At 38.1% G+C, this 9,857-nt stretch overlaps 1 long non-coding RNA gene across 1 annotated transcript; it reads right to left on the reverse strand.

Moving 5' to 3' along the window:
* Positions 1–6,844: 6,844 nt before the first annotated feature.
* On the reverse strand, positions 6,845–7,736 carry LOC148014320 (uncharacterized). The gene is made up of 2 exons (XR_015688742.1): positions 7,581–7,736; positions 6,845–7,312 (listed from the first exon to the last, which is right to left on the reverse strand). It is a non-coding gene; the product is annotated as an uncharacterized LOC148014320 (long non-coding RNA).
* Between the last annotated feature and the right edge of the window lie 2,121 nt (positions 7,737–9,857).

Consider the following 9,857-nt stretch of genomic DNA (forward strand, 5'->3'; position numbering starts at 1 on the left):
TAGTAAAGGGCTATTGCTAAATAAGGAAACTTTGGTGGAAATTATGGAGGATCCAATACTTCATTTAGTAGTGTCAAAGTTCCTACATATTTCAAGATAGAAAAATGCTTCAAAGTCAGTAATCAGCCTTAAAGTGGAGCCTAAGCAAGGTGACAATCAACCTGCAATAATTCAACAATCAATGGCAAGTTTATACCTATGGATCTTTTTAAGGAACAAAAAGAAGAGGGTCTATGTTTCAAATGTGGTGAAAAATATACAATTGATCATGCTTCCAAGTGCACTTACAAGAATGCCAAGGCCAAGAATTACAATATGATGGTACTTGAGGATGTGGATGATGAGGTTATTAAAGAACCAATAGTGAGTGCACAAGCTAAATTTGAAGAGCATGATGAGGATCTTGATCCCAATTAGTCTTATGAGACCCTTGTGGGCATATTCCTTTTGATCATAGTGGGACAAATTTACCTCTTACTACCACTACCCTTTGTTCTATTTCTATGGATTCTTAGATAGGTTCAAAGAGCCATAATACACCTTGTATGAAGGGTACCATTCATGGAAGGGATGTGTTTATCCTAATAGATAGTGGCAGTACAAAGTTTCATGAATAAGTCCATTGTGGATAGGTTACATTTTTTTTCCATTGATTTGCAATAACCCATAAGGCTACAAGTAGCTAATAGTAAAGGGAAAATCAGCACTCGAATATGCCCAATGGTTCCCATACAATTAGCTAAAAATTATGGGATACATGTGAACCTAATTACATTGGAAATGGGATCCGTAGTAGATATTGTGCTTGGGTGTGATTGGTTGATGACTTTAGGGAAGTTTACTATGGATTTCTCGTAGTTGTATATGGAATCTGCCACCCAACCACCATTGATGGGAAGCTCATCCATCTACAGGGAATCCCTAGTAAATCTTCTTTTTAGCATATCACCATTAAATAACTCAAGAAGGAGTGCAAATGGTACTCTCAAATTTTTGTTTTACACCTAAATAAAGAGGTAGAAGATCAGTCCAAGGGTTCATGTAAGCATCCAGCCTTGAAAGCTCTACTTGAGGAGTACATGAATTTGTTTGAAGTCCCTACTTCATTACCTCCTAAGAGAGCAATGGATCACCCTATAAATTTAGACCCTCATTCAAATCCAGTCAATAAGCCACCCTATAGAGATTTTCTAAATGTGAGCATGAAGAAGTAGACAAGAAAATCAAAGAGCTTTTACAGATGGGGTTCATAAAGGGGAAAGAAAAAGTGTAGGAGAAATCCAATGATTGCAGCATTATACCTGCAAAGTCCAGCGTAAATATTGAGGAGATAAATGTCATGTAGCTTGAGAAGTCCAATGGTGACTACATCTTAGAGTCTCGGTCTGTTCATGCACAGTATTGGATCTTGGATTCGGGTGCATATTTTCCTATGACCACCTATCATGAGTGGTTTCATACCTTATCGCAGTGTATTTGGTGGCAAGCTTTTTTTTGCAAGAGGTGCCAAGTCTGGCAGCCTCTACCTCTTCGTTGTATCTGGTACTATTGACCATGTTTTGTCAGTGGATTCTATCCCACATATATCTCTCTGGCATGCTCGTCTCTCGAGCATATGTCACCCTACTCTTTCATTTGAGTTTGCACGTGCTGTGTGGGGCTTGGTACTTGGGGGAAGCTATTCTTCTTTTTCTTAGCCTTGCTCAAAGTCTACTGCTTCTTTGCTTGGCAGTTCTATTGGATTTGCTCAGTGGTGAGTTGTTGAGCTAGTTGTTCTTAGAAGAGATTTTACTCTATCTGATTTTCAGAAATAGGCTACCTATATAGGGTCAAAGTACTCCTCATTAGCTATTGTTTTGATATGTACCACACCCTATTTGGATATTTCTATCAGAAGATATGGTAGTTTTGCTCAACAACGCCTATTTTTTTTACGGCAAGCTATCTATTCTTTACAGAGTTTGTCTCTTGAAGATCTAAATGCTTCAATTTCTTTTGAAGACATTTGAATTTAAATGTATATGGTAGAGACTTTCCTTTATGTCTTCATTTCAACAAATATCACTTCACTACTTGATTCACTTCTTAGATTTTGTATAACTGAAATCAAAGTAGTACTCTATTTCATCCAATTGTCTTGTCATTGTGAATTTGTTTTTGTGGGAAAAAACCTTTGGGCAAGGATAGATTGTAAGAAGCGGGAAGACATGTATTAGTGAGAGAATTATTAATAATATCTTATCACACTAACATAGGTATAAAAGGTGTGAGACATGCAATTTTGGATATCTTTTACCATAATACAGCTACTGTCTCTCGTTTCACTTGATTGTACTTAGCTTTCATAGATTCTCTCTCTTCTTTCCTATCTTTCTAATCTTTCTCTCTCCTCGTCACTCATTCTCTCTCTCTCTATTTCTCTCTCTTATGTTCTTCTTTCTCTCACTTCTTAGCCCTCTCCTTGAAAATTGGCATTTCTTGATTACCCTTAAAGCCATTGCACCTAGCCTCCACCAATGTTTTTCATAGGGACATTGAGGAGGACCCTTTCGGGACTAGCTTGAAGATGATAACCTAGAGTGAGAAGTGGTTCTCGTCTACTAATAAGTTGAGAAGAAGCAGTATTAAAGACTACATTTGACATAGTAATTGCTTCATTATGGTAAATCCAATATGGGGCTCTAAGATCTTCTTTGTAACTACTTTAGACCCAACCATCTTCTTACATAAGAAGAAGATCTAGAAACTCAGTGAATAAGATTAAGAATAAAATCCTAAAATACAGTACTTAAACTTTAACACACACACACACACACACACACACACACACACACACACACACACAGAGTCTATATGCTTTAGTACCATCTATCTAAACCTCAATAAAACTTGAGGATTAGAATGAGCAAGTTGTGTTCTCTTGAAAAAATAATCATACTTACCTTTTAGCTTAATATGCAACTCTTTCTTGCTATCCATACTTTATTTTGATGGAATGAGTAGAGAGAAGAATAAAAGAGAGGTCAAAGAAAATGGACTAGTTCGCTATGAAAAGGTAGGTTGGATAGAGAAGAGGATACAATAGAGCTCTAAGAGAAGTGGAATAGAGTAGAAGAGCTCAGAGGAAAGGGATGTTGAAGGGTTTTTAGATTTTAGAAGAGAAGTGGAATGGAGTAGAAGAGCTTACATGGAATTGGTGTCCAAGGGTTTTTAGATATTAGAAAACTCAAATTTACCTCAAAAAATATTTCCAAAAAAAGAAAAAATTGACAAACAATTTATTTATTAACCAAAAGCTAAAATATAAAAAATCTTCAAAAGATATTGAAAGGAACTCTTGATATTTTACCTTTGTCATTTTCTATTAAAAAATAAATTATAACACATCTATTAATCATTTGGCATTGAAAATGAAGCATCGCACTCCCGTAACTAATCTCTATCTGAATATAAAGGTTCATAAAACAAGAGCTATTGAATGAGGAGAGACATAGAATCTACAAGCGAATCCTTTGTGGATAATACAAAAAAGACAAAATGAGATTGAAAAAGTGGAGATAGGAGGGCATTATTTTAGTATTCTCCTCTTCACTTTTCCTTGTTTCGAGGAGAGAGTGGGGGACTAAAAGGCCCAAAGGAGAGTTCATTCTTTTCCTAATGACAATAACATTGTGTATATTCTTGCTATGCATGAATTTGCATTGTCTTATGTGGAGAAGAGTAGAGATGATTTGATTAATTTGTAGCACCAAGGCTTTAGCTAGTGTCTTATATGGAACAATCCACATTGCATCACTAGTCAAATAGAAGCAGTCCACCAGCCTAGTGCCCCTCCAAATATGATCTATATGGTTATTATGCTATGATTGTTGCATGATTTATCACTAATCAAAGGGCATACATCCACTAATAAGTGCTGATCACAAACTCGGGGCGGGGGGGAGGGGGGGGGGGGGGGGGGGTCACTCATAAATATATGTATATATAACGTAAGTTCAAAATAAGGGGTTTTTAAAACACAATTTTTATACATTTTTTACATGCATAAGGGTGTCATATAAAGGAGTTACTTACAGATTGAATAGAAAAGGGTTGTGTTTTATTCAAGAAAAATTCACAGATTAGGATATTTATAAATAGGCCATGAACACACGTTATATAAAGGATATATATAGAGTGAACCCCCCAAGAGCACAAAAGGATTTCCAAGCATAAGATCTCTCATGTTGCCTAACCCATGCAAACACTCATTTGTTTTGTTGTCATGTTCCATAGAAGCTTCCCCCAACTTTGTTGAATTTAGCCATTTCCCCTTGGATGCTCATGCATGCAAGGCATTGAAGATGGATTCAACCTATCTTTAACAACCAAAATTACTCTTCTACCTTGCTCAACAGTTTACTCTCAAGTATTTCCTTTAGTTAAGCTTGCACCTCTACTTGTCTCTCTCTCAAACAAAAGCCTCTCACATTCCAAGTGAGTACAAAAATTTTGCCAATAGGTTTGTTCATGTCACTAAGCCTTCTAGGTTTCATCTATGCTTGCCAACGGTGCATAAATATTTGAATACACCTAGCACCACCTGCAAGTTCTCAATTGATATTTTGCTATTGTGGAACTTGTAACTTTGGTGTCATAAAAATTAGGATTGCTATTCTCTTTTCCACCTCCCTTCGAGTTAACTTTCCTTGTTTCTTTAGGTTTGTTGCTGTCAATACTCTCTAGCATGTCGTTCTCTTGTGTTGGTCTCTAAAGTTCTCCCTTTGTCCTCTTTAAGAGTAGTAGATGCCTTATGCTTGCCTTTTTCTAGATTAGATGGTAGATTATCCCCCTTCTGCTCTTTGAACATAAGATGTTACGTATTTTTTGGACTTGAAATACCATTTTGGGTAGGTTGTATTTGTCCTTCTTGCCCCATTTTTGGGGGCATGCATATGACTAGACTATTTATATAAGTAGCACACATTTGGGAAACTAGAGAACCTAAGCTTGCATATGATAGAGAGGCCTCTCTTATCACCAATTTCCAACACATTTGGTGGCTCCACGTGCATGTCCCACAAGATATAAGCTCTTCTCTCACCCCTAGGATTAAAATGAATATATGGGACTTTCTCGAGTGCTAGTGCAATACTTGAACTTTGATTTCAAAGACTATGTGGAGATTGGGAAATAATGCCCCAATTGGGCATTTTGACAATAATATTTCATGCAAAGAGAAGGTTGCCAAGCACAGTAAACTATGCACCATGTTTCACTTAAAGCCAATAGAGCAAGACAATATCTAGCTCTTTTGGGAGAAGCCTTACCAACAAATTGGTAGTAGATAACATTTCAATGAGACTGAAAGCTATTGAGAAACCACCTTGAGAATCCCTCATCTGTGGGCACTTGGCCCATAAAATAAAGTTCCATGCCAATAAAATTGAAATCAAAGTATCTATGGCAAATAGCTTCAACACAACAAGCTCCATCTCCATCTTGTGCACCCTTCTAGAGGAAAATATTGCATTGTTTATCTTAAGCACATTAGTTGTACTAGCTTCCACAAGGATCTATAGGTTAGGAGCCTTCTCCTCTACCTTCGATACATATGATTCAATCACCATCTCATTGTCATTTCCCACCCTTTGTTGCTTAGGGTGTGTTGCTTGCCTAATTCTTTGCTTCATCCATGCCCCATCCATTTGGCTTGCAAATAGGATGTGACTTCTTACCCAATCTCTCATCGACACTTCCAAGTTCCTAAACACAATCATTGAGCTCCAAATCTTGCCAAGAGAAGCTTGCATGACAAAATGTTTACATTGAACGTTCTACTCTTAGTATAATCTCTCACATAGCCCAATTTCCTTGTACACATAATAAAGCATGAGAAAAATGAGTAAATTTTGATAGCTCAATGCCTATCGGAGGCTCCACTCTCCAATTGTGCGATTGATGCTCTTCTTTCCCCTTTAGCATTGGCACATGCAAAGAGAGAGAGAGAGAGAGAGAGAGAGAGAGAGAGAGAGAGAGAGAGAGAGAGAGAGAGAGAACTCTAGTCTCTCCCCCTTCCTGTGTCTGATCTCTCTTGTTTTACAAATGTCATGAAATCTATAGTAACTAGCATGATTTGAAGTTTCAAAGTTCCCTTATAGTTACCATTCATGTCTTCTATGTCCATTACAAAATTTATAGACTTGTACACAAAATGGTTTATTCGCACGAGAGAGTAAAGTCAACATCATATGATTTGAGTTTCCCAATTTGATAGGTAAATTATTGCAATGTACACGTGAAGAAAACCTGCTCGTCATATATTTCATAGCAATTGTTATGGGACTCCCCAACAATGTTAATGACCTTCTTGTAGTTTCATTTGAAATAGGTTAACAATGATCATGTGGTACTTTCATTCGAATGATGAGATGTGGTGCATCAAATGAAAGTACATCCCCTACCATTTGCTACATACATGTGGTACTTTCATTCGAATGATGAGATGTGGTGCATCCCCTACCATTTGCTACTTCTTGTACTTTCATTCGAAACATATTAATGACATTGTTATACATTTAACTAGCAAATGGTAGGGGATGCACCACCATTGAAATTTTCAGGACGTATGGAAAATTGAAGTATGATGAGATGTGCTTGGAAAGTTTAGTTGAGTAAGCATTGGGTAACTTATTAGGGAACCTTCATAGAGGTTCCTAGTTTCTACCCTTATCATTTATGGATCACTCTAAGCTAAATGACATAATTAGGAGTGAAGGACTTATTGCCCATGTCCTATGTGTGTGTGTGTGTGGAGAGAGAGAGAGAGAGAGAGAGAGAGAGAGAGAGAGAGATGAAGCTCGCGTAATCAATACATATGAATCAATAGGTTTATGATAAATACATTACATGGAAGCAGGGAAACATCACCATGATAGACAAGGTCTCTGAGCTACGATAGTACAAAACGAGCTACGATGATGAGAAGGGGGAGATCATGGAGATGGCGGTAGTATGTATGTGCCAAAAATGAAAGAATTGTAACGGAGAAACTAATGAAAGGCGTATGTGTATGTCTCTGTCTGTTCTCTTTTAGCTGAGGAAGGCAGCACCCACAGCCAGGGAGAGGAGGCTGATGAGGAAGGAGATCAGGGAGGGGCTCACATCCGCGGCGCCGGAGGCCGGGGCGGGCGCTGGGCTCTCCGCCCCGCGCACTGCCAGAGCTGCAAACAAGATGCAGCAGCAGAGGAAGAAGAAGAGCTGGTTCACAGCCATGGCAGAGGAAGCTCCCACTCTCAGGGCCATCTCTTCGTGCTTGGGGAAGACTTGATCTCTGCACACACACACACACACACAAACAAAAACCCAGAACAGATTTGATTAGACACAAGGAGTTCTAAGATTAAACACTGCAGGGGCTTATCAAGAATGCCTTGCAGAAAGCTTAATTCTTAAAGACGAAGTGCATAGCAAAGAGGGGCTATGTTATGGGGTACAGTTGTATGAGGGAGATGATGCTTTTGTCACTGAAGGTGCAGAAGAAATGCAAATGGAATGCAGAAGGGATGGGAATGGGAGGGGGGGAGGGGGAATGTACAGACCTAGGAAAGTACAGCTAGAGGGTGCCGCCTCTGACTGAGAGAGAGAGAGAGAGAGAGAGAGAGATCTCTGATAATTGAATTGTCCAGAGAAATGGCTGTAGGACACCTATATAGAAGAAGATATGAGAGAGAGACACAGAGAGAGAGAGAGAGAGAGAGAGAGAGAGTGCGAGGTAAGCTGGCAGAGTCACCGCAGGTGAAGGAGCTGTTGTGAGTTGGGTCCCATCCACTGCTTGTGTGCGTGCGTGAGAGAGAGAGAGAGAGAGAGATGGGAAATGGAAGTTGGCATGTCAGGAAAAAGTAGCCCCAAAGAATAGCCCTCCATTTTAATGAAGACTCGTTCAACCCCCAAACACACACACCCCCTTCCCAGTTCCTTCCCATCTCTCAATATTTTACAGGTATTGCTTTGTATCGATCAGCCTAGCATGCCACAAAATAAGGACCCCCTTATAGATGGACTCCATTGGTGCCATGTTTTCTACCCGGCTAGGATCGCCAATCAGTCAAGACAACCATCAAATGTACCATCATCTCATAAATAAATACTCTTTATGCCATCTCTTTCCAAGCAAGAGAAACCTTGTGCATCCTTTGACAAGTCTAAGGCCCCCCGGAGCTCTTCCCTTAGCCAATGCACACTTGCTTGAATTTTGGAGAGGACAAGTTCTTACAAATGTTTGCTTACCCTTAGGTCGCACACGAATCTACACCTAGGATCAATGAGTTTGACCCTCCTACAATTTTTCATCAAGCTATTTAAGATAGAAGCAATCATTGCACATTGCCCTGACATTGCCCTGCCAGTCATGGCCAACAAACCTGTCACACAGCAGCTTGCTTGGTTCATGAGCAAAGACTCATTACGAGTTAAGTGAAATTGTCGTGTACCACTCACTTTATGCATAACAACCCCTTGTTATATGCTTAAATAGATCCACAATGGACTAAGAACCAATATATAACTTAAGTCCCATGCTCTACTTGCTCTATGTGTGTGTGTGTGTGTGTGTGTGTGTGTGTGTGTGTGTGTGTGTGTGTGTGTGTGTGTGTGTGCGTGCGCGCATGCATGTGTGCTAGTAGCATATATGATGTAGTATAGATGCGTACACATTATTATATGTGTACATGCGCATGCATGTGTGCTTTTTTTATGTGCAACATTGCTTAATGGCACGAAGGTAGCATCTATACTACATCATTATTATATGATTTTCCAAAGCTACCACCAATCTTGACATTGTAAGACCAAGTTTGCATGGCAAAAGTATAATTTCTCCATGAAATATATATATATATATATATATATATATATATATATATATATATATATATATATCTCTCTCTCTCATGCTTTTTTATGTGTGTTTGTGCACCTGTGCTACTATGTATGTGCAACATTGGTCAACAACCACAAAGAAGATGTAAAGTGGAGGAATATACAAAATTTCATTAAGGAGATAGTTAGGATAAGGGCAAATAGAAAGTTAAAAATTAAATGCTAATATGATGTAAGTTTACATTTGTTCCTTATTTCAGACTAGCTAGCTTATGTTATTTCTATAATAATTTTGTTTGAGCTAGTTTATGGCATTTTGATGCTAATTGGGAATTTAATCGATTGATAATTTATTTGTACCCATGGGTTATGGGAAAATATCTTAGTTAGTTAGAATGCTATTTTGCTACATCAAAATCCATGGGGTCCATTCCATTTTTCTCAAATTAATAAGGCATGTGTAGTCTAGTCTTTCATATAAAACTTGATTGTAGCATGTTGTAGATCCATTGTTAACCAAACGGAACCAAGCCATATAGCTTGTAAGTATATTTTATTGGTATGTGATCTGAATTGCTCCTCCACTCACGCCCAAGGAAATGCAATCATTAGGGGATTTTTGAGGTCTCAAAAATGCCCTATAAGTGATCCTAGAGAGAGAAAATATTTTAGGAAATAAAATTATTTTTTAGACTTTTAAAAATTTTATATTTTGATAAGTAAATACATAAAAAATTATTCATAAGTCATTATCATTATATTCTTGTGGTCACTTCAAACCTAGAAATCTAGGCCGCCATAAAGGTAACAAAGATTGTCATATTGAAGATCTTACTCATCCTCATTAAAGTGAAAACTAATATTCAATTTGAATTTTGTTCGATGTTTGATTACTTCCTTCCATTCTCACTCTCTTCTTTCTTTCCCATCCTCACTAGTTTTTTCTTCATTTTCCTTCTTGTTTCTAATTCACATAGTTTTGCAATTTAATCTTCTAA

The sequence above is a fragment of the Lygodium microphyllum genome, chromosome 25 (assembly GCF_053477565.2).
Source record: "Lygodium microphyllum isolate KBCC chromosome 25, Lygodium_microphyllum_v1.1.10, whole genome shotgun sequence".
Taxonomy (NCBI): Eukaryota; Viridiplantae; Streptophyta; class Polypodiopsida; order Schizaeales; family Lygodiaceae; genus Lygodium; species Lygodium microphyllum.